At 55.7% G+C, this 25,007-nt stretch overlaps 1 pseudogene; it reads right to left on the bottom strand.

The window, feature by feature from the left end:
- Positions 1–3,765: 3,765 nt before the first annotated feature.
- On the bottom strand, positions 3,766–4,034 carry LOC132478463 (small ribosomal subunit protein eS27-like; annotated as a pseudogene).
- Positions 4,035–25,007: the final 20,973 nt, after the last annotated feature.

Here is a 25,007-nt window from a genome sequence, read left to right as displayed (position 1 = left end):
TAAGTCTAGCCTTTTCTTTGTATTGTGCAAAACCAGAAGTGATTTTCAAAGTTCTCTCACGTTTACTCCCGTGGATTTTCTCAACAGGTGGGGCAGGTATTACTATGATTCCTCTTTCAGAGGTGTTTAGATCAAGGCTCTGAGAAGTTAAAGGATTTACTCGAAATCACACAACTGGTGAGCCACAGAGCCAGGACGGAGCCCAGGGTCTTGCTCTGTACGTGTCAAGGGAGACCCTTTGGGCCCCTCCTGATCCCCATGGCTGGGCTTCTGCCTCCTCAGTGCCCTGTCCCTGCCGCCCTCGAAGAGTCTGCTGTTTCAGGAAACTATGGAATGGAGATAGGCCAGTGGGAGCTGGGTGAGATGACCTGGCCCCGCCTTGAGTCACACCCCATCCTGAAGCAATCAGGGCCCCATGGCGTGTCCAGTCCTTGCATCCATCCTGTGCTTTTGCAGGTATTTATGGATGCTCTATCAACATATTATTCTGAGGTGTAGTCCCCTCCTGTCTCCTTTTATTTGGTCTTCAGTGGAGGCAATGAGGCACCAGCCCCATTCCTTCCATTGAAGGGAAGCTGCCAAGTGTGCCAAGGAGGAAGCTGGGCTTTCCCAACGACTGGGAAAGGGCCTGGAGGTTAGGGATCTGGCTCCGTGCCTTCAGTATAAGAGATGATTAATACATGAGGATGGACATGTAGTGGTGAGTGGGTGGATGAATATATAGAAGAGGGTGAATGCACAGGTGGGTTGGGTGGGGGATGCATGTGTCAGCTGGCGGGTGAATGGATGGACGGTTACGTGAGCAGGTGGAATGTGTGGATGCGTGAGTGGGTGGTGTTAGGATGGATGGGTGGGTGGGTATTTAGATCAATGGATGTATGAGTGAATGGTTGAACGGATGGATTATTAGGTGTGTGGAGGATGTTGGACGGATAGATGGATGGAAGAGTAGGTGAATGGATGGATGCATGGAAGGATGGATAAACGGATGGAAGAGTGAATGGATGGATGGACAGATGGATAGATGGATGTATGGAAGGGTAGAGATGGGAAAGTGGGTAGATAGGTGTGTGAGTGGATTTGTGGTAGAGATTTGGGAGCCTGGAGGAGACTTTGAAAGACAGGCTATACACAGGGAATGAATTTTTCACAAGTATCTTGGTTTTGGTCAGCCTTCAATTCATCTGAACTGATGGAGAGAAACCATGTTATGGAAAAATCTAGAAGATGCTGGTTGGTTGCAACCTGATTTCTATCACACTCTGGGGTGGATTTTGGCTCTCCCCTATGAAGTCTGAGGGTCTGAGCATTGCCTATAACGTGTCAGTCATACGCATCGGTACGGCTCATCTTGGGAGTCCAGCTCCTGCTTTCCTCTCAGCCCGCCATCATCTTTCTCCCTCCCATCCTGGGCAGAACGGCATCTCCTCTCAGACAGTTACAGAGTGCAGTCAGTGTGCTGTGATTCTCCTGTAGCTCTCTGGTGGGCTCACTCCTTCTCTAGGGTCAGGGACAGTGGCTGGACTTCCTGAGGGTCTAAGGCGGTTCCTTCAGGTTTCTCTGATGCTTAGTCAGCACTGGAGGAGCCCAGGACCACAGAGATTAGCCTGGCATCTGCCAGGTGGTGGGATGCTGACGTGAACTTGATAGCGGCACTGCTGCCCTGACAACAGAAGGTGGACACTGACCTGCTTTCCCGAATGAGAGGAGGCAAACGGAAGCTGTAACAGGACACATGGAGGGGGCTTCCCTGGTGGTGCAGTGGTTGAGAGTCCACCTGCCGATGCAGGGGACACGGGTTCGTGCCCCGGTCCGGGAAGATCCCACATGCCGCGGAGCGGCTAGGCCCGTGAGCCATGGCCGCTGAGCCTGTGCGTCTGGAGCCTGTGCTCCGCAACGGGAGAGGCCACAACAGTGAGAGGCCCGTGTACCGCAAAAAAAAAAAAAAAGACACGTGGAGGTTAAATGCCAGGAGGTGGTGTGCTTGGCGGGGGGATTGAGGGGGGGCTGTGGAATCATTTCTCTCTCCCTTCCCAGGTATCAGGCCTATTCTTGGCTTCAAGAGGATTCTCTTTTGCCCTTCTCTTGGGGAAAATCTTCCCTTGGGGACTCTGGATGGCCTGGCTTCCATGACAATTATAGGAGCCTCACGCATTGAGAACCTGCTGGATGCCAGGCACTTTACATACATCATCATGTTTAATTCTCACAGTATCCTTTCAAGGGAGGGAGTATTTCACCCATTTTACAGATGAGGAAACTGAGGCCCAGAATGATTAAAGAATGTGCCTGGTATTACCCATCAAGGAGGTCATAAAATCAGGATTCCTATTCAAGTCGACCTGACTTCTCTGCCACATGCCATCTCTCATGTCTGAGCCCACCACCCCCTCCCTGCAGTCTGGTCCAGCTGGTTAGAAGGGGTTCAAGGAGCAGCCGTTGGAAGGACACACCTGAGGGATGTAGGTGAGGCCCCCAGAGAATGAGAAGGCTCGAGACCAAGGAGACGGGCTATAGCCAAGGACCTTTAAGTGTTTCTAGGGCTCTTGTACAGAGACCTGCTGGCCTCTAGTTGAAATAAGAGGCAGCATGAAGGATTTGGGTGAGACTACCAGCAGGACTTTCTGGCCTGGAGGGCTGTAGAACTCTGAAAAGGGCAGAAGAGGAAGCGCAGAAAAATACACTCTTTGGAGAAGGTGACCTACGGTGGCTCCAGCGCAGCTGATTTGCTGACCTGAGACAAGGGTGGCCAGAAGTCATCTTGGGACATCCTCTTGCAGCCATAAGAGGCCAAAATGGCCTGGGTGGGAGTTGGGAGTCTTGAGAGCTGGAACTTTCTGGATCCAAGGAAAGACCAGTCATGGGGGCTGGTGCTGGGCTGCTGAAGCTGGAGCAGTTCGGAGCCCCCCTCAGGATCCCAAAAGTGGGGGCTGGGAGAGGCCAGGACATATTTCTGGGGGCGACAGGAAGCGGGTAGCTGCAGGAACCGGAAGGGAAGCCTGCCCCTCCCCAAGCCAGGCAGTCCCTGAGGCCAGAAGCCTGCCCTGCCCCTGGGGATGCTGAGAAGGCAGCAGGGATTCGTGGCAGCTTGAGCTCCAGGCTGGTGACCAGGTGGCCAGACCTCTGGCCAGTCCCGAGCAACTGGGTGGAGGGAAGCTGGCGGCTGGGGCAGGGAAGGGTGGAGGCTGGGAGGTCCAGGTGGGCCGTGGCAGAGGGCGGCCCCTCCTGTGTCTCCCCTCGCCTGCTGGCCTCCCCCTTCTCCCTTTGATGCTTCTCACCACAGACTTCAAACAGGCTGCCCTCTGCTTCTGCCCGCCCGCCTGCCCATAATTAGAGCCTGACTCAGGCTGCCTCTCACCCTCACTCCCTTCCCTGCTGTTGATCTGGCTCGGGCTCTCTGTCTTGCCTCTATCTCTCGACTGTCTCTCTCTTTCTCCACCTCTCTCTTTCCCTCTCTTCCTGGTTCTCTGGCTCTCTGTGTCTCTGATCCTCTGTCTAGATCCGGGACCAGCTCTAGGCTGGGCGCCAGGCTGCAGTTCCCACGGACGCACGCTCTCTCCCCTGCAGCCTCCCCTCCTCCTGTGCGCTCTCACTTTGACTGGAGACTTGACTTCTCCGTCTTTATTGCCGAACCTCCTCCATCTCTACCAAGCTCTGTCTCCACCTCTCTCCTTTCCTTTCTCCCTTCTTTCTTCCTTTCTTTTTTTTAAAATCCAAAATGTGTTTATTGGGATGGTTTCGCATTCATCTTGATTCTGGGGGCTTTTAGAGCTGCTTCCGTCTGGAGAAGCATCCTTCCGTAAGCCTTGCTTTTCCTCCTGTAGGCTGGCAGAGGACGGTAGAGCCGCCAACACACAGAACTACTGTTGGTGCATGGCCAAAGACAGTGGTGATGTTATAGCATCCTGAGCATTTCACATCCATGAAATAGGAACTGGGGCTCTGACCAGGCGCTTCTTCTTGTGCTTCCTCTTCTCCTCTTCTGGAGAGGGATGAAGGGGATCCTTTGCGAGAGGCATGTTCTCGTGGGGAGGTCGTCACCGTCGGAAAGGTCTCCCTTATTTCTAATGTGATCTGCATCCCCTCGCCACATTGAAGGTTGTCCCCATCCGTGCCTCTCCTACCCGGAACCTGGGGCTCAGGCCCCACCCCCTCCCTGGTGGAGGCTGCCTCAGTGCAAGCCCGCAGGGCCGTGAGCTGGGCCAGCTCCAGGCTGTCCACCTCCTCCCTGGTTGGTGCCCTCAGCTGCCAGCACAGCCCCCGTGACTCCTGCCCCTCCCTGGACTTCTTTCAGGCCCTTCCCGCGTCTGGTTTTCCTGGCCAGGCTGACCTCCCACCCAGCGGGCCCCCTTTGCCGCCCTGTGGCAGGCAGTGCCATGTCCATTCTCTTTCCCTGGAGAGGGCGGGGCTTGCTAGGAGCCTCTCCATGGCTTAATATGGGAAATAGGGGACTAAGAACCCTACAAATCCCCTCCCCTCCAAGGCACTGGGGCTTGGGCTGCACCTTGACCCCTGCCGGGGCCCAGGTATCTCTAGCAGCATCTGCCCATCAGGTGTAAGGGCTTCATCCCCATCAGAGAAGAGGCTCACACTCCTCTCACTGTTACCCCCAGGGCACCTGGTGCCACAGACCCAGGTCCTCTTGGAGAGACGGGCCTTGAGGGGCAAGGCTTGGGCAGTGAGTGGTCTTGGTGTGGATAGACCCCCAGGGCTGACAGAGCCCTCCCCTGACGCTGCAGTTCTGGACCAGCCCTGGGGCCTCCCTGAGCCTGTTTCGCAAGGATGCCGTGAGGAAGGGTGATACTAAGAAAGACATGACTAACCCGTAGGTTGGACTCCATGTTTTCCAGCTGACAGTGCCCTTTCCTGGTCGTGTGGAAGCCTCGTGACCCGTGACAGGGGTGTGGAATGAGGTGACCCCATCTTTCTACAGATGAGGACACTGAGGCACAGGGATGCCACGGGCCTTATCCAGGACCCCTCCTCAGGGGGAAGGCAAGCTGGCTGGGCTGGGGGCTCAGGGCCCTGTGGGAGTCCAGGCTCCAGACAGTGGGGGCCAGGCAGGACACATGGCCCTGGCTAGGGCCTCACGTCCCTCAGGCCTCGGTAGTTCTGGCCAGTTCTAGGTTCTAGGCAAAGATGGGCGCCCACTGGGTGGCTGCGAACTCATGAGTCCAGGGGCTTCAGCAGGGACCCCGATTTGGGGCATTTCTGGACAGGACCCAGGAGATGCCATGCGTGGGGCATGCTCAGGTGATGAGGAGCTCGAGAGGCTGGGGGGACACCCCCTCTGAACTGGCAGCCCAAGCATGCGTGACCGTGTGTGTGAGTGTGTGTGTGTGTGTGCATGGCTGTGAGGGAGTGTGTGATTCCGGGCGCGTTTGTGGGAGTGTGTACACGAGCATGAGTGACTGTGCGTGTGCGTGCACACGCTGTGTGCCTGGGAGCGAGGGTTCGTGACTCCATAGATAAGGGTGTGAGAGGCTGTGGTTCGTGAGTGCCTGCAATCCCGTGAGGTCAGTTCAAATGTGAATGAGTGAGAGGGTTGTGTCGGTGTGAGTCCTGAGTGTGTGTGATGTGTGTGTGTGTGTGTGTGTGTGTCTGTGAATTGACATGGGTCTCTGATGCAGGAGGATCTATGTACACAGGTTTAGATATAAACGCGAGCAAGAGCAGGAGGGAACAGACAGGTGTGGGTCCGTGTGCACGTGTGTGTGCATGTGTGTGCTGCTGTGTGAGCAGCATGCCACCCAGGCTTTCTCCTCATCGTTAGGGTCAGCAGCATCCCCTCCTCCCTCCCTCCTCTGTCTTGCCTCCCTGTCCCCTTCTTTCTCCCTTCCCTGCTCAGCCCCCCTTTGGGGATCAAGTGCCAGGACCAGTCCCCAATTCCAGAGGCACCCTGGGGACACTTTTTTCTCCCTTTGCCGGCAGGAAGGGGTCCTCAGAGCCGGGGTCGGGGGGGTTGGTTCGGGACGCAGGACGTGGCGGCCCCTGTCCCTGAGGCCTGGGTCAGAGGAGGAGTGGAGAAGTGCCTCCTGGCCTCTTCCTCCCCTCACCATCCTGAGGCCCAGGGTGGGAGTGGGATGACAGTGATTGTCCAGCGTCAGTGTCTGGGTCCCATTGGTCAAGGAGGCGGCTCCCAGGCCCGGGCGCTGGCTCCAGCCTCTGCCCTGGCAGCCTCTGCCTGAGCCTCACCGGCCCCTGCCTCTCTGGGCCTCAGCCCCTCACCTGTGAAGCTTCTCCTCCTGCTGCCTGGGTCTCAGCCTCTCCCCCAGCTGCCAACTTGGCAGGGCCCCCAGTCTGAGGTCCTTGGCAGGGGAGAAGCATGGAGGAGTGAGGGAGGGCTTTCTTTGCCTTTAGAAACTGGAGATTTGGGCTGGGGTGGGCGTGCTCTCCCCAGATGGACGTGTCCTAGCACACCTCTGCTGCAGCGGGGGATGGCTCCCCGGGGTGGCTGTCTGAGGGAGACATTGCAGCTCTGGTTCTGTGGAGCCCCAGTCTGAAGGCGGGGGAGCAGCCGTGGCCCGGGGAACCCCTCAGTTTGATGGGAGTGATGCGCCACACTGGATACCCAGAGAGCTGGATCCACACAGTAAAATAAGGACACAGTTCCCAGCCAGCCAGAACCACAAGATCCACAGTACTTACCGAGGGCTGGGCTGAAGACATCTACTCAATTCTTTGAATAAATGAAAGGAAAAAAAGGAAAGAAAGGAGGGAGGGCGGGAGGAGGGAAGGGTAGAGGGAGGACATCGGAGCGGGAAGGGACGGAGGGGACACACGGACGTGAGCTGGGCGGCCCTGGGCAGCTCCCTGGAGGCAGCTGGGATGCAGGGACCGCTGAGTCTTCACCCTGAAACTCTGGATGTTTGAGGCCGCTGGCATTTATTTGGAGCATCGAGGCCTCTCCAGGCCCCTGGAGCCCTGCTTAGTTCGTTTCTCTTTCTGCCTCAGTCTCCCACTCATATTTTGGGGAGACCCCCTCCTGGAAGCCCAGAGGACTGTAAAGGGTCCCCTTTCTGCCCCTCCTAGGAGAGGAAGCAGTGTCCTCAGCAGGGGGTGGTGGGGCCAGCCTGGGTTTCCTACCTTCTCAACAGCCACTCCCTCCCCTGGTCCCACTCCCTCCCTCCCTCCCAGACCCAGGAAGTCTTGGGGCAGGCACCTCCTCCCTGGCACTGTCCAGCGGGTCCAGCCAGGGAGGCAAGGGGATGAATGCCAGTGGAAAGGGCCCCTGGGTCATCCCTGTAGGGGTCCTGTTGGGGAGCTCAGGAGGACAGGGGCCCCTGGGGGTGTCCGGCGCCCACTCATCCCAGGTAGCCTGCTTGGGTGCAGCCTCGAAACCAGGCTCAGAGAACGCCAGAGGGGAGTGGGTGGGTGGAAAGCAGATTCCAGGCCACTCCCCGGCCCCCGGACCGTCCCAACCCCCACGTGGACCTGCTTTGCCTCCCTGTGCCCTGCTCTATGCCCGGGGCCTTGTCTCCAGATGGTGGGAGCGGGTCCTGAGACCTGAGGCTGGTCTTCCCCAATCAGCTGAGAAGCTCTGGAAGCAGGGAATGTGTGCCCCGCTCTGACTGGTTCCAGGAAGAGGAGGCGTGTGTAACCAAGGATAGGCGGATCTAGAATTAAACCCTGGTGGTAGATCAGCCCATTCCCTTCTTAGTAGAAGATCAAGGTTCTGGAGGGCTGAGCATAGGCTGCCCCTTTGCTAGGTGTTGAAAGCTCGTCGGACCCAAACCAGCTTGTAGAGCAGTAGCTCCAACAGCTATATTTGCAATTGATTGACGCAACACATCTCAAGTAGGAACTACTTCAGTTTGTGATCACTTCACAGTTTGCACATTCACACCCCCGACCTCATTTTGAGCCCCTGGCAATCCTGAGACTCAGGCAGGAGTGGGGCCGTGCCCCCATCTGCAGGTGAGGAAATGGAGGAGGAGAGCCCTTCTCGTTCAGGAAGCGTGCCAGGTTCTGGGATCTCAGGCCCCCTCTTCCCCACTCTCTTATTATTTACCACATTCGGGAAATAATTCGGTTTGGTCCTCGGAGCCAGGAAGGCCCTGGGTCCCTCGTGGGTGGCCTGTGTGTCTGGTTTAGACCAGGGGGACAGGGCCAGGGAAGAGCGGATGGGCTCACCTCGGCTGAGCGCAGACCCCTTCCCATTCCAGCACAGCCGTTAGCCCCTCAGGGCTGGGGCCACGGGAGTCTCAGGACTCAGGACCCCTGCTGAGGAAGTTCTGCATGGTCGCTGCCCTCTCTCCTCCAGGGACAGGGCCTGGTGGCCCCGGCCAGCATCTTGTGGGCTGCATCCTGGCTCTGGGGCTTGCTGGGGCTGGTGGGAGGCATGGGGTCTGGGTCTGGCCCCAGACTGGGTGGGCTGCCCCTCCATGGGTGAGTGGGAGACGGGATCGGGTGCCATCTTCCTCTGGAGGCTGAGTCCCAGTGTTGCCCCCTGCTGGTGACTGGCCAGGCCACTGCAGAGCACATTTTTCTCTGGGTGACGACAGCCTCCTTCCCTCCCTGCCCCTGGCAAGAGACCCCTCCTCTTCAGGCCCACCCAGCAACCCAGCCACCTCAACTCTCCACCTCAGAGCTCTCCTTCCTCCTTCTCCCTTCCTGCTCTGTACCGAGCTGCTACCAGTGCCTGGTACCTAGTAGGTACTTCACCCCAGGTGATCTCATTAACTCTGCCGGAGAAGAGGTATCATTAGCTCCCAGTTTAGGGATGAGGAGCTGAGGCCCAAGAAGGTAGCGTGACTCACCCAAGGTCACACAGCTAGGTTGCTGGCAGAGGTGGGATTCAGTCTGTCAAGCTCCACGGAGGGTGTAGGTGGAAGAAATGCTGCAGAGGGAGCTTGGAGCTTGGGAGGGGCTTTGACTACTTCGATGAGAAGCCTCAGCTTGATTTTGTAGGTGAAGGGCTTTTTTTTTTTTTTTTTTTGCGGTACGCGGGCCTCTCACTGCTGTGGCCTCTCCCCTTGCGGAGCACAGGCTCCGGACGCGCAGGCTCAGCGGCCATGGCTCACGGGCCCAGCTGCTCTGCGGCATGTGGGATCTTCCCGACTGGGGCACGAACCTGTGTCCCCTGCATCGGCAGGCGGACTCTCAACCACTGCGCCACCAGAGAAGCCCCCCATGTGTTCTTTTTCTAGCTCTGAGTATAGTGCCTGACCCGTAGTAGACATTCAGTAATTATTTGAATTCATAAGTAGAGCTAAGGGTGTGAATTCTATGGTTTCTGCTGATGACCTAATGCCAGGATCCAGTTCCTTGGGCCCTGAGGAAGTCGGGACAGGAATGGGGATGGAGCTTGTGACGGGTCTGGGGCGCAGATGTAGGAGTGAACTCCGGCTTGAGACCCAGCAAAAATGAATCGCTTGCCCAGGGTCTTTTCTCATCAGCTGGGACTGGGCAGAGGGAAGCACGGGAAGTGGGTGGAGATACGAATAAAAACGTGCTTTTATTTTTAAATTAATCTTCACAAACAATTAAACAGATAAGTAATTGGACATAAAATTCCAATTATGTCCCTTGAATTCAGTGCTTCCCACACTTTGGCTGTGGGAACGCCACTGGCCCGATTTCTGCAGTGAGAACTTTGAAGTTGACTGATTTGATATCAACCCTGTACGTGGGCCTCTCACTGCCCTGGCCTCTCCCGTTGCGGAGCACAGGCTCCGGACACGCAGGCTCAGCGGCCATGGCTCACGGGCCCAGCCGCTCCGTGGCACGTGGGATCTTCCCAGACCGGGGCACGAACCCATGTCCCCTGCATCGGCAGGCGGACTCTCAACCACTGCGCCACCAGGGAAGCCCCAACCCACTTTTTAAACTTAGCTTCTCCACCACTTCCTTCCTAGCTGTGTGATTTGGGCAAGTCCCTTGATCTCTCTGCGTTTGTTTCCTTACCTGTGAAATGGGGATAACGATAGTACTTATCTCATGGGTTATCGTGAGGACTAAATGAGTTAGTGTTTGTGAAGCAGCTGGAAGAGCGCCTGTGGCTCATGGAAAGCTCCGTGTAAATGTTTGTTAGATAGAATGAGGAAATAAACACTTCTGAGCAAGGACAGCTGTGAAGTTGTGGCTTGGTGCATCAGTTAGATTTTCTTCTCTTTTCCTTTTTTAAACATTCACTTTTTAAAAATATATTTATTTTAGGCTGTGTTGGGTCTTCATTGCGGCGTGAAGGCTTTCTCTAGTTGCGGCGAGCGGGGGCTATTCTTCGTTGCGGTGCGTGTGCTTCTCATTGCGGTGGCTTCTCTTGCTGTGGAGCACCAGCTCTAGGCATCCAGGCTTCAGTAGTTGTGGCACATGGGCTCAGTAGTTGTGGCTCACAGGCTCTAGAGTGCAGCCTCAGTAGTTGTGGTGCACGGGCTTAGTGGCTCCGCGGCACGTGGCATCTTCCTGGACCAGGGCTCAAACCCATGTCCCCTGCATCGGCAGGCGGATTCTTAACCACTGCGCCACCAGGGAAGCCTACCAGTTAGATTTTCTCACACACATTAAAATAGAGAACTAAAGGTCCAGTGGTTAGGACTCAGCGCTTTCACTGCTGTGGCCCCAGGTTCAATCCCTGGTTGGGGAAGTAAGATTCCGCAAGCTGCCAGCTCGGCCAAAAAAAAAAGAGAAAACTATGAACCATTAGTATAAAATATATCTTCCATACCACCAATGGGACATTGTCCCAGATGAACCTTCCATGCTGTCTGGGTGCAAGTATATTTTACGTGGTTTAATTCAGTCCCAGTTGTAGCCCATACTCTCTTCCTGGGGGCACCATCATTGCATCTTTATTGGCCTCTTTGTCACCATGGCTTTGTCAGCGCACCTCTGCCATGAGCTGTCAGCGCTGTTTGGATCCCATGCTCGCTGTGACCCGGCTCATCCGTGGGAAGTCGCTGTTCCCAACGAGGCACCGAAGCAGGTGGGCCATCTGTGCTAGAGATCTTTCTTTCCCAGAAGTAACTACTCCAGATCCCAGAGGTTCCATGCTCCGTCCCAATGAGCCCCTCATTTCAACCTTCTGCCTTTTATGAACCTGGGAGAAAGGGAGCCCAGGAGCTGGGAATGGGAACAGGATAATTCCGAGGCCTGGGCAGCTTACCTTCAATTTACCCTCTGGGCTATTTGATTGGCTTGAGGACCTTAATTTGCTTGTTGTTTGAGGTTAACTACCTTCCTTCATGAAGCTGGGGGCAGTGGAGAGGCAGGTGGGAAGAGAAACCCCTGAAGGTGCCAGGGTGCGAGGACTTCTCTTGGAGGCCCCCCTGTGAAGCAGGAGATGGCGCCTGCCAGCACCCGTCTCATCCTCCCAGGTGTGACCCATGGGAGCACATCCTGATCATTGTGGGGTGGTGGAGGGGGGAAGGCCCTCTATCTTCCAGAAGCTCTGCCCAGAGGCAGGGTTTCAGGATAGCAAGCTGGCGTTGCAGCAGGAAGACTTCCCACCACACCAGGGTGGGCAAAGGGGCTCAGGGGGGATTCCGGGGGGATGGGAATAGCTGTGTTGGTCAGACCTGGGTGAGAATCTAGGCAGCCAGTCAGGCGGTGAGTCCTCAGGCTCTACTGTGGGTTCAAGCTGGGATGACTGAGTCGGTGAGGGGGCAGCTGGGATGCTTTCCTCAATGTGCCGCTAGAGGTCTGCAGCCCTGGTGTGCAGGAGAGTCAGTTTCCACATTCAAGTCTACGTGTCCTGGTGTGTGTGTGTGTGTGTGTGTGTCTGAGAGAGGAGCTGCCTCTTCCATCAGACCAGGGGCTCCCAAGGCAGGGCCTGTCTCTCCCGTACACTGGGGTCTCCCTGAGGGCAGGGGCAATGCTACCTCAGTGATCCATTCCTGCTTCCAGAGGCTGCTCACCTGCCATCAGAGCACGGCCCCAGGCCCTGAGCCCTGCCCTCGCCTTGGCCCTCTCTGTTCTCTGCCTGCCCACCCCCCTCCTCCCCCACCCCTCCCTCCCAGCAGCCTTGACGTGCTGCAGGGTGTGTTGTTCTTAGGACAGAGTAAACAGGCAGGCAGAGCCCGGGGTGGGGCCCTGGTAATGAGGCTTTTCCGGAGGAGGGGGCCTGAGTGGGCTCTCATCAGATAAGTCAGTCCTTCACTACCTTCCATTTGCTATTCTAATGAGGGACACAGCTGAGGGACCGGCAGGGCCAGGTCTAGCTGGGCACGTGGCACCTGCCTTCTCATCTTGGCTGAGCTGGGCCCGTGTGGCTATATGACCTCTGGGGTCCCCCGACATCCTGTGTCCAAGAAAGCCTACGACAGTTCCTCCCACCTCCAACTGAAGGCAGGGACTGTGGTTGCCTTTCTCCATGTAGATCCTCCGCCATGCTGTTAGAAAAGGCTTTGGGTCAGACTCCGGGAAGAACCTCCCAGGTCATGGGGGTACGTGATAATAAACCTGCCAGATCCAGGTCTGCAATGGGGCGGAATTAGGGAATTAACCCCCTGCTCCAGGTCTTGGAGGGCCGCCCTGCTGGCGTGGCACTGAGCAATTTAGGAAGGCGGGCAGGCAGTGGACAATAGAGGGAAGGAGGCACAAGAGTTAGCACCAAAAAAGACCTGAGGGTCAGGTCTTTGAACACAGGAAGAGAAATACCCCTCGTCCTCTTCTGGCTCATTTTCCTCTCCCAGGCATAAAAATCAGGTGCTATAAAAACACTGGGGAGAGAAAGGCCAACCGTGTGGTGAGCTGAGGCCCGGCACCTTCAGCAGTGATTACGAGGGGTGTACTCTCACCCTAATGGACACCTAAAGGTCATTCTATTGGCCCCTCAAGAGGACTCACCGGAGGTTGCCCCAGCCGTGCTCCTGTCTCCGGACTGTTCCACCGGAGGCTGCCTCTGAAGTCAGAGCCCCTGGGCTGGAATCCTCGCATCCCCCCTTGTTTACTGAGTGGTCTTGGACAAGTGGTTGCCTCAGTTTCCCCATCTGTAAAATGAGGATAAGAATGAGAGTGGGAGAAGGGATGATATAGTTCCTGTAAAGCTCTTTTCACAGAGTCTGGCACCCACTGGGCTCTGGTGGTTCCTCCAAAGGCCCTTTTCAAGTGCTCATTTTCACAGCCCTCCTGGAGTTTCTCTCTGCTGTCTGCCCACTACCCCTCTTCAGAGTACGACACGGTGTCACCTTCCCAGCCTACGTGGGGAAGCAGGCTAGGGGGCATGTGTCCCTTCCGCCCTCAGTTTCTCCTTCTTAAATGATGCCGCCTCTTCCCCTCCCTACCCACTGCCCCCCCCAGCCCAGGCCTGCATGGTGAGATAATGTCTAAGAGATACTTGGGAGTTACTTGGAGGAAGAGGCCAGACAGTGAGTGACCAGAGGTGATTATCTGGCGTGACTAAAGCAGTGGTTTCCCTCCCCCCAGCCCGGGCAGGAGGGAGGGGGACATCTGAGGTCACGCTCCAGAAGGAACGTCCCAAGGAGGGCTAGGACCCAGGGAAGCTGACCTTGGGGTGGGGGAATGGGGAAGGGTGGCACCTGGGAACTCAGCTTCAGGTGGATTTTCGCAGGAAAAAATGCCACTGCCAACAACAACTCATCCCTTTCGGGAGGGGTTTTGAGGCCCAAATGGTCCCATCCTCCCCTTGAATGGCCGCCCTGTCTCCAGCTCTCAGCCTGCCTCCTTCCTAGACACCGCTGTCTACCCTTGCCCTTGGCGCCTGCCCTCCTCCCCTCCACCTCTCAAGTGGACCTGGCTCCCTCCCAGCACCTCCTTCCCATCCTGCCCTGGGGTCCCCACTATGGAAGCCCAAGTCCAGACGCCCCTCTGAGCAGCAGAGCTTCCTCTGCAGGAGGATGACCCATTTTCTTCTCGCTCTGTACCTCCTCTGCCCGCCCTACCCTCAGAGGCCTGCAGAGGACCTGAGAGCTGCCCACGGGGGGTGGGGCTGGACAGCTGGACTCGCATCAGCTCCCCCAGCCTCCTGTCCGTGGAGTGAACCAGCAGGCGGGAGGCACGCAGTTCCCACGCAGACCTCTGGGTGCTGCCCAACAGCTGTGGTTGGCCCTGCCCTGAAGGGCCTGGCAGGTACTCACCTTCTCTCCAACCCTCCTCCTGCCCCTCCCAAAGGGGCCGCCTTCATTCGGAAAAGAGAAGCAGCTGCTAACATTAATATTTTCATAAACACCCTCTCTTTGATCCCAGTTATTATGTACTGCCGACTCCCATTTTACACACGGGAAAACTGAGGCACAGGGAAGCCATGTGGCTCGCCTCGGGTCCCACGGAAGGGTGAGGAATCCTGACAAAGCCTTGGGAAGACAAGAATGAGCCTGCAGACCTGGGGTAGCCTCCAATGCCTGCGTGTGAGAAGCAGGTACTCTGGTTTGTTCTGGTCTCTTAGTGTCGCAGAGAGGAGAGAGGGGAGGGTGTGCCTAGCGGACGGAGCCCTGGGTGGATTTCCAGCCCAGCCTTTGCTGTGGTCTTACCGCTAGTGCTTGGAGTACTGTAAACAGTATGGAAGTCTATAGAATACAAAGTACTCCATACTCCTATCCCCCCGTCAGGTAACTGTGGTTAATGCTGGTGTGCTTCCTACCAGACCTTTGTAAGCATTCAAACAAATTTTTTTCAACACAGACAGGACTTTACTAACAAATAGTAATAAAACAAACAGTTCCTTGATTTGTGTTTCCATTGTTCCCCTCCGCATTCACAGAGCCATCTCCTGTTGAAGGCTTCAGAGCACCCACCATGCGGATGAAATCTAACCCTGAACCTTGCTTACCAGGAGGCATCCGGGCAGTCTCATCACAGGTAACGCTGAACAAGGATGCTTGTCCCTTCGTGTTGGTGAGAGCATGCTTCTGCAGAACAGCTGCACATGCGTCACCGTCCCTAGAGGAAGGCATCCCGTCTCCCCCTTGGTGATCTGATCCTGGGGGCAGGGTCTGCCCATTCAGTAAGACCTTCCTCAAGTCTGACCCAAAGCCCAGTGGGTGGACTGAGCTGTTCCCTGCTCGCATCTCCTGGGCAGGGTCTTCCTTTTCAGGGCACCATTCATTCAGCTGGCTGGGTGGTCTAGGGAAGGCTCTGCTCTCCCTATACAGTGGTGTGAGTGCACTGGGAAGTAAGGGAGCATCCCTGTCCTCTCCTTGTTGGAAGCTTCTTGCAGAAAAGAGGAGAAAGACCAAGGAAGGTCTGGAGAATCAGCAGTGGCATGTTCACTGAGGGCTGGGGGTTGTGGGCCCAGGAGGCACCTTTCCGCCTCCTCAGTCTTCATGTCTGGGAAGTGCACAGAAGTCCTTCCAAGGCTAGACATTTCAAAGCACTTCCCAGATACTACAAAAGGTTCTCTTGGGAGATGGGGGGACTGTCGCTTCCACAGTGGGGAGGTGGTGGGGGGAGCAGACCCAGGTGTCCCTCTCTCCTTAGCTGCTTCCGGCATTGGCCCCCGCCCTGCCCCTTTGGTCCAGCTGGAAGACTGGAGTCATCCTGTATGTGCATGTCTGTCTCCACACTCACCTGGCAGCTCGGAATACCTGGGTTCTTGGGACTCAGCAGGTCAGAGGAGTCAGCATTAACCCTTCATGTGTTAACCTGATCCACAAGGCTGTGGGTTCTCAGCCAAAAACCAGCAATAGATCTAATCAAAGGCAGAGCCTTCAGGGCAACACCCAACCCCTTCCGGAGGCTGTTACTGATTTCACTCTTAACCTTTGCGCTGAGCACTTATTCATACAGCAAACCCTTACTGCACACCCAGGTGCTGAGATCCACAGTCTCATGTATGTATTGCGTGTGTGTCCAGGAGACGAAACCCATACAATGGGATAAGTGCTTTGACTGGAGAAGCTGCAACAGCAGAAATGAATGATTAGAAGCTCACTCACTGGTGCTGTTAGCACAAATACCCCTAACTGACACTGTTCCTGGCACGCTAACAAGCCAGGGGAAGTCCCAGGTGCAAGGGACAAAAAGCCCTGGGTGGTTTTCACCAGGAGCCAGGAGGCTGGATTCGAACTGCAGACCTTCTGACTGCAAAGCCCTTGCTCTTTTCTTCCTTCTACTGCAGGCAACAATGCTGGTGATTGGAGAGGGTCAGGACAAGGACCCTTGGTGCATGTGTGGTGCATGGGTGAGGGGATGATTGAATGTCTGAACACCCTGGATCACAAGCGTCGATTTCACGTGAGCATCTCCTGATGGCACAGAGTATGTCTTATCCATGTTTGAGTCCCAGTCTTGAACAGAGGAGGGCCTGGTGCATAAATGAATGTGTGAATGAATGATGAAGCCGTCAGTGAGTTCCACTTTAGTGGTGCTTCCTCAGGAACCTCTCAGCGGGATATCAGACTACAAGGCTAGAGGCCCCTTCCCCTCCATGAGGTCTGGCACCTTCAGGAATTTCACTCTCGTCTGGACTGGGCAGTGCTGTGAGGAAGCAGAGAGAAACCTGGCCCATCCTGAGAGCCGGGGTGGGAAGGCCAGGCAGGGATGCCGCTGGGTCTCCAGGGGACCTTAAAAGGTCATCGTGTACATCCTCCAGCCCTCACCCCTCCTTTGCCCCTCGGGCAGGTGAGCAGGACCTCTTCTAAAATGACCAGCCATGCACAGTGGTTAAGAATCCGCCTGCCCATGAAAGGGACACGGGTTTGATCCCTGGTCCAGGAAGATCCCACATGCCGCAGAGCAACTAAACCCGTGTGCCACAACTACTGAAGCCTTCGTGCCTAGAGCCCGTGCTCCACAACAAGAGAAGCCACCACAACGAGAAGCCCGCGCACTGCAACGAAGAGTAGCCCCCGCTTGCCGCAACTAGAGAAAGCCCACACGCAGCCAAAAATAAATAAATAAATAAATAAAACTTTTTTACATTTAAAAAATAAAATGACCAGCCACGGCACGTGGCACTTAGTGGGCTCACAACAAAGAGTATTAAGTGAATGTCAAGTGAAAGGATAGAGACACTGGGGAAAGGTCTTTGTTACTCAGGTCACTTGTCAGGGGGAAGTTTCCCCTCCAGTCACAGAAGGCTTGAAGGCTTCTGCCCCCCAAGTCTGAGATCCCCAAGCCCCACCCTCTAGGAACTGCTCATTGGGCTGGTCCTTTGCAGAAATTCTTAAACTTCTCAGAATCACTGACGGGCTTGGGCTGGGGACTTTGATGGGGAAAGCAGTATAAAATGCAGGTTTCTGGATTCAGTGAATTTCAATGGGGAGATTGTGGGAAGCATTTTGAACAAGTGCTCCCCTGATGCTGAGGCAGGTGGGTGATCTGTGGTCTACATTTTGAGAAACAAAAGCTCAGTGCCTATCTCCCTGAATGCTAGGAAATGACCTTGAGCAGAAATTTGGTCTTTTTCGCTCCAAGAAGGGCTGGGTTTTATTTCTAGGGAAGAAGTTCTGTGGATCTATGGAAACTGCGGGGGCTTAGGCATGGTCCTTTAGAGCAGGGGTCCCCAACCACCGGTCCTCAGCCTGTTAGTAACCAGGCCGCACAGCAGCAGGTGAGTGGTGGGCTAGTGAGTGAAGCTGCATCTGTATTTACAGCTGCTTTGCATCTCTCGCATTACCACCTGAGCTCCACCTCCTGTCAGCATTATGGTGAGTCGTATAATTATTTCATTATATCTTACAATGTAATAGTAATAAAAATAAAGTGCACAATAAATGTAATGCGCTTGAATCATCCCAAAACCATTCTCCTCCCACCCTACCACCCCGGTCTGTGGAAAAATTGTCTCCCACGAAACCGGTCCCTGGTGCCAAAAAAGTTGGGGACCGCTGCTCTAGAGCCCACCTCACACTTACTGGGACTGACTACTCTGCACCAGCACCACAGCAGGCCCGGGGAAGGAATGGGGTGGGGGGCCCTCGCAGTCCAGAGACGGGAGAAGGATCCAGGTAACCTAGTGAGAATGTTCTGAGAAGAGAGCCGGGCCTGACATGTCCCCTGGGCCAATTTTGGGACTTACCTTTGGTCACCAGTTTCCTTCTTTGGGTCTACACTAAACCTCTCTTGCTGCAAAGGATATTCCTATAGAGGTAGCAGTAGGGGCTGGAGCTTTTCTTAGGTCTAACATGGCCTAGGGTCCTGGGAAGCAGCAGGGGTCCTAGAGGATAGTAGGAGAGCACCCCCTCCACACACACACACACACACACCCCATGGTAGGGAAGGAGGAGTTGGTGAGGGGCCAGTCAGCACATCCTAAGGCTGCACTTCCTGGGTTCATCCCAGGCTGAAAGCCATTCTCCCGCTGCAGAGCGCAGGCTCAGCGGCCATGGCTCACGGGCCCAGCCGCTCCGCGGCATGTGGGATCCTCCCGGACCAGGGCACGAACCCGTGTCCCCTGCATCGGCAGGCGGACTCTCAAGCACTGCGCCACCTCTTCTTCTCCTTGGAGAATACTTCACTCCTCCCTCACCGCCATCTAATGCATCCAGGGGGAAAGTTCTTTTTGATGTCTATCTTCAAACTTTCCTGCCTATAAGTAGGACACCTCCCCTGTCAGACTGGGAGAGGGAAAGGGATCTGACCCTAATCTCATCTGGCTTCGGAGTCTATTAAAAATGCTCCCACCATCCAGTCAAGCCACGCTCCTCACTGGCCAGAGAAGCTCCTGTCTTGCTTCCTCCTCTCATGTGCTTCCCCTGCCTTCTCCCCTCCCCAACTCCCCTCCCAGGCCCATAAGTGTGGAATGTAGGGAACCTCCAGTTCCTGTGACACCCTCTCCTGAATCCTCAAACTCCAGGCTGGTGTGTATTGGGGGGGGGGCAGGAAGACCAGTTTTTCCAGCTCTGAGACCAGCCTGCCCCTGGGGGCACATCCAAGCCCAGTAGGATGGCAACCTGGGCCTCTGTGGAATGTGGCCCATCCGGCTCTTGCTGCCTAGCTGAGCGAGGTCGAGGTCCAATGTAGCCCGAGTCCAGGGCTGGGGGATCCAGAGACATCCCCTCCCACTCAGGCCAGGAATGAGTGCCAGCAGCATCCCTCCCACCACCAGTCCCCTCCCCCACTCTACCCAAGGCTCTGGCCTTTCAGGTCCCGTTGCTCTGGGCGAGGCCACCTCTCCTTTCCTTCCCCCTGGCTGGAGGAGGTCCTCAGATTGGCCTGCTCCGCCCTCCCACACTACCTTCTCCAGACAGTGCCCCTGCCTCCTTACCCTCCCTGTCTCTAGGAGGGCTTCTCAGATTGAGGGGTCACTGCTCCTTCCAGATTACAGGTGCCCCAGCCTCAGGGACCCTGACTATCTCAGTCACTGCCTATGCTCAGGGCCTGGCAGTCACTGTCCAGTAAATAATGCCCACCTGCCTGCCAAACTGCTGAATTAAATGCACATGGAGATGAATACATCTTGCAGAGGCATGGACTGGCCGAGAAGCCAGGCTCCCCGCACATGACATGAGCTCACATGGCTCATTGGTACCCAGCTTATCCTGGCCAGCATAGGGTCTGGAAAGAGCCAGAGCGAGGTGCCCTCCCCACTGCCCTGTTTGCTGCTCTCATCTCACTATCCCAACCCCCTACTGCATTCCCCCAGCATCCTCCTCTCCTCGCCCCCTTTGTCCCCATCCTATCTCTGGTCCAGGATAAACAGAGCCACTTCCCTCGGTTATTCCCATTGCTCCTAGGAGTGAGGCCTGTCTGGAACTCGACTGGCTGAGACTCTCTGGTGCCCCTTTCTCCCTCTGTGAGTCTTCACCATATGTAGCCATGTGCCCCCACCGACCATTCCTGCCTCTGCCTGGGGGCTTGGAGTCCCTTCTAGTAGATGGCTGGGTCAGTCTGAATCCTGGGGGTTACTCTGGGGCGAGCCGCAGGTGGAGCGGCAGGTGCAGGGGCAAACACTGATTCGCACAAGACCAGGACCCACTCAGTTTGCAAAGGTCTGGTCTGGTCCATGGCATGTGTGGTTCGCCATGTGTGGGCTCCCTGAATATTCTTAATACTCATATCAATGACACCTGCCACTTATTGAGCACCTACTATATGCCAGGCTCTGTGTGAAGAACTTTACATGGTATTTCATTTAATTCTCACAACAGTCTTATGTGGTAAGTACTATTATTATTCCCATTTTACACATCAGCAAATTGAGGCTATCAGCGTCCCACAGGAAGGAAAAAAACCTTAGTCTTTTTTTAAGCCCTCGCACCTAGCATGGTCCTGAGCACCTGGTGCTGCGTGCAGGCGTGTGCAGATGTTCCTCTGACATACGGTCTGGTTCGGGGGGCAGAGGCCTCCGTGCAGAGCAGGGGGACTAGGCCTCCTCTCTCAGGTCCAAGGGCTCCATAGTCCAAAGGAGCTGGTGCCAGACTGGGGACTGACTTACCCTCTGCTCATTTCCTGAGAACTCCAGGCAAAGGGTAGACAGCAGGAAGAACTTTCAGACAAAGCTCGGTGTAGCCTCTTGAGGCCCTGGATCCAGTCTGTGTCCCTATGTGGCCAGAGAGCTCTGTGGGTGTGCACATGGGTGAATGGGTGTGTGGAGGCTCAGGGCGCTGGGGTGGGAGGACGGCTGGGATGACCTGCCAGGCCCTCTGTGCCTTGAATCCTGGATCCTGCGTCTCAGGTCTTTCTCCGGAGGCCCTGGGGAAGTCTCTGATGGGTGGAGCTGCTGTCAGGTCTGTGTCGTGATGTTCTGGGCAGAGGGCGGGGTGCAGTGCAAGCCCTGACCTGGTTGGGCAGGTTGGCCCACCCTGAGTGGCACCTGTGACCAGGCGCCAACCCCACCCACCGCCCTTTGAAGTCATCCAGCCTGCACTCAAGGCCCAGCCCCTCTTCTGGGTCAACTCCCTGCAACTCCCTGAAAAGAATTGGGGTCCTCTCAGGAGAAAGCTCCTCTTGCCTGGGGCCAGCTCCAGCGAGGGAGGGGGAAGCCGGCAGGCCTGGGCCTGGCTGGAGGAGGTGTCAGCCTCCTTGTTTGGGTCTCTGCAGGGATTGGCAGGGGCCGAGGTAGAGGGGCCGTGTGAGGGGAGGCTGAGGCTGAGGGAGGAGACTGGTAAGGGGGAGGGGGGCTAATGAAGGGACAAGGCTGAAAGGGGGGAAAGCTCAGTGAGGGGGAGGGGATTCTGCAAGCGGCGATGGGGGCTTGAGGAGGAGACATCCCCTCCCCACGGCCCAACCGCTCACCCACTCAACCCGTGGAAAAGTCCTCTCCAGCAGGACATCGGGGTATTTTAGTCCCCCAGCCTCTGCCCCATGCGTTGCTCTGCAGTTGGCATCTGTGTCTTATGTAAAGTATCGGGCAATCGCAACTTGAAGACAAGCCCCATGATACCCCTCCCCCCAGCATCTTCCTTTGGGTCTTCATCCCTTCTCAGTGCCTAGAACCAGCAGCCCTAGCATGTGTCAGCGCAGCTACCGGGCGCCGGGTTAGCACGAAAAGCCACCCCAACTCCTGGCCCGACTCTGCATATGCAGGGCCCTGGCCTATCCCACTCAGAAACCCGTTTCCCTGTCCCGCCGCGGCCCAGCGGCTCCGGCGCGTCCCTTCCCCGCCGCCCCGCCCTGCTCAGAGCAGACCTCTAATCCTCCAGGAGCCTCCTCGGAAAACCATTAGGCAGCCGGGCCCCAGCCCTGCGGGCCTCCAACCCGGCCTCCCCCGCACCTCCCACCTCCCGTCGACACCGCCCCAGCCCTGCAGTCCAGGGCGCCGGGCCCAGGCGGACCCCTTGGTTTTGGCTCCATCGCCTGATTTCTACTGCGGGCGCACGTATGACTTAGACCCGGCCCGAGGCTGGACCGCACCTCCCGCCTCGTCCCGGGGAGCCTCTGAGGAGCGCTGCAGGAGGGAGCTCACCCCTGCGTCTAGGCTCCCGGGCTCCACCACGTCCTTCTCCAGTCCCGCCAGTTTGGGGGTGGCCGGGGACGCGCCGTGGGCCGGGCGGGTCTGGCTCGGGGCCCCTCCTGGGCTGGGTTCACCCTGCCCCGCCCTCAAATCCCAAGATCCCGCAGCCCAGGCCGAACCGAGACCCCGGCCTCCTGCCTCTCTGCCCCTCGCCGCCCCCTTCCTGGCCCTGAGCCTCTCCTCCTCCTCCTCCGAGAAGCCTGCCCAGAGGGCCACGCCTCCTCTCCTGGAGCCCACGCTTCAGCCACCCTGGCGGCGATGCAAGGGCGGCACGCTCAGCCTGAGTCACAGAGACCCGGGGTTTGGTTCTGGCCTTGGACAAACGAAGCCGCTTGACCTGTCTGAGGCTGTTTGCCCGCAGTAAATAGGACTAGCAACCCCACCTGCCGCGTTATGGTGGTAGATGTGCCTGACCCAGTAAGTGTTTGATGATCTTATGGTGGAGCCACAAAGGGCAGGGACCTGTCTCTCCCTTCAAACTGGTCAGGGATCGTCACCTTCCAGCTTGAGTCCACAACGGGCCCATTGGGAGAGGGGGTGTGGACCGCGGGGGACCCCTTTGTCCCACAGGTCATACCAGACACTGGAAGCAGTCGTATCTCCTATCCTCACTGGCCGAGACAAGGAAAGGCCTCATGTAGGGTTGGGGGCTTCTCAGCAGTTGGGAAGGGAGAGGGGGGTGTAGCATCCTTCTTCCCAGGCCCTAGGGTGACATGACTGCAGGTTGGGGGCGGGGGACTCCCAATGAGAGGCAGGAGTCCCCTCATGGGGCTTCGTCCATGGCCCTCTCTTGATTCAGGGCCCCTGCCAGGAAGAGAAATGGCTCCATTTGGTCGTGGTCATCGCCGTCTCAGCTCTTATGATCACTTAGCAGCACTGGGGGCAGTCACTCCGCCCCCCGCCCCCCCAGGCCCAGGTGGCCATGGAAGTGACATCTCACTGATTTCTTCCAAATTGCTCCCTCAGAGGTTGGATGACAGGTGCTTAAAGAAAATGAAGAATTAGTGATTGCTGAGCAGGCTGATTTTGGAGCACATGGAGTAAACCATCTTCTAATCAAGATGGATGACAGAAATGGCAACAGAAGTGTTTATTGCGTGAAGTAATATGCATAATTTTGGCTGAATTTTGTTCTTCTCCTCATGAAATTTCAGTCTCTTTCAGACAGGCTGGTTGGTGTGTGTTTAATATTAACAGTTTCCATTTATTGTGGCTCACCCTGTGCCAGAGACTGGACAGCACTTTACAGGCCTTGCCTTGTTTACTCCCCTATTCATTTATTCAAGATTCATTCAAGGGAACATTTATTGAGCACCTACTATCTGCCAGGCATTATTCCAGATACTGGAGCTGAGGATACAGTGAATTTAAAAAGAGGTCAGATTAAAAACCCTGCCCTCAGGACTTTCCTTGTGGTCCAGTGGTTAAGACTCCATACTCCCAATACAGGGGGCCTGGGTTCAATCCGTGGTCAGGGAACTAGATCCCGCATGCCACAACTAAGAGTTCTCATGCCGCAACTAAAGATCCCGAGTGCCACAACTAAGACCTGGTGCAGCCAAATAAATAATTTAAAAAATTATTATTAAAAAAACCCTCTGCCCTCCTGGAGCTTACATTCTAGTGAGGGAGGGAGAAAATAAACAAGTGGGAAAACAGACATATAATGTTGGGTAAGTGCTCTGAAGAAACCTGGAGCAGCATGAGGGGACAGACAGTGGTGGGATGGGCCTCCCAGAGGGAGCCAGCCATTTGAATATTGAGGGCCCAGCAGTGGAGGCAAGAGGAACAGCAAGTTTAAGGGCCCTGAGGTGGGTGTTTGCTTGCACGTGGCGCAGCAAGAAGGCCAGTGTGTGGGAGCAGAGAGTGCTCAGGGGAGCACAGGTGGCAGGAGGTTGGATGAGGTGAGGGGCACAGCAGGAGAGGAGTCTATGGGGAAGTACTATTACTAAGTCCATGTTACATGGGGAAACTGAGGATTGAGAGGTTCAGTAGTGAGTGCGGAGACTGGATACGAACCACTGAAGCCTGAGTGCTGACTCACAGTGCTCTCCTGTGTCCTGCATGGGGTCTTCACTCAGTACAGGGGCAGGGGCAAGGCTGGGTCACCTCCCCAGGCCTCCAGAGGCTCTGGTACTTTAAGATTCGTTAAGTGATGAAGAAAGGCAGGCTTCCAACATCACGCTAATCCCCACATTTGAGTGTTGTGTGGGCAGGAACCATGCTTTACCTGCAGCCCTGGTACATTGCACGGAGCTGGGTATATAGTAGTTGCTCAATAAGTGTTTGTGGAATAAATGGAAGAATATTAGTTTTGAAGTAAAGAGACCGATTTTCTAGAGAAGCCTACAGTTTTTATAAGGAGGTTAAGATTCTTGCTGTAGGAAGATCTTCAGAGACCAAAATTCAACCCTGCGGGTTTGCAGATGAGGAGATAAGGAAACTGAGGCGTGGAGCGATGGAAAATGAAGAACGCCGCTGTGTGGGATGGCGTCGGGGTGTGCGGGTGTGCTCTGGGGTGGAAGGCTGTGTTTTGCTGCTTCCCAGAATTGGAACTGCCAAGGGCTCTTCTCTGGATCAGAGCAAAGATTTGGCTTGGCTGGAATTGGGGATGGTGAATCTTGAGGGAAACCCCACTGCAGAAAAATCTGAGATAATTGGGGCATGTTTGGGACTTAGAGCTGAAGAACTTGGCCTCAGATAAGGTCAGATTAGCAAGGGAAGGGAAGAAATGATGTTCTGGCCAGACCCAAGGAACAGGTACCAGAATTTCCCGCAAAATTCCCTGACCGCCTGTTCACGCGCTCCATCCAGATCACCTCCTCCCTGTTCCCTCAGCCCTAGCTTCTCCCATAGAGAAACTGATGTGCCCCACGCCACACGGGCTGTGCCAGGGGATACCCCAGACATTGCACGATATGTCTATTTGACCTAAAGATTTATGGAGAAAAAATAATTCAACTATATATTTTAGAGCACGCTTTTTATTTTTTATCTAGTTTTTATTTTTGGCCGCGCGGCTTATGGGATCTTAGTTCCCCAACCAGGGATTGAATCCAGCAGTGAGAGTGTGGAGTCCTAACCACTGGACCAGCAGAGAATTCCCAAGAGCATGCTTTTTATATTAAAGCAAACTTGGACATAACATGGAATAAAGTGTGCATTACATAGGTACACGTCTATTAAAAGTAAACCATAAATTTGTTATAAAGCA

The sequence above is a fragment of the Mesoplodon densirostris genome, chromosome 18 (assembly GCF_025265405.1).
Source record: "Mesoplodon densirostris isolate mMesDen1 chromosome 18, mMesDen1 primary haplotype, whole genome shotgun sequence".
NCBI lineage: Eukaryota > Metazoa > Chordata > Mammalia > Artiodactyla > Ziphiidae > Mesoplodon > Mesoplodon densirostris.
This window is presented reverse-complemented; position numbering and strand designations above follow the sequence as displayed.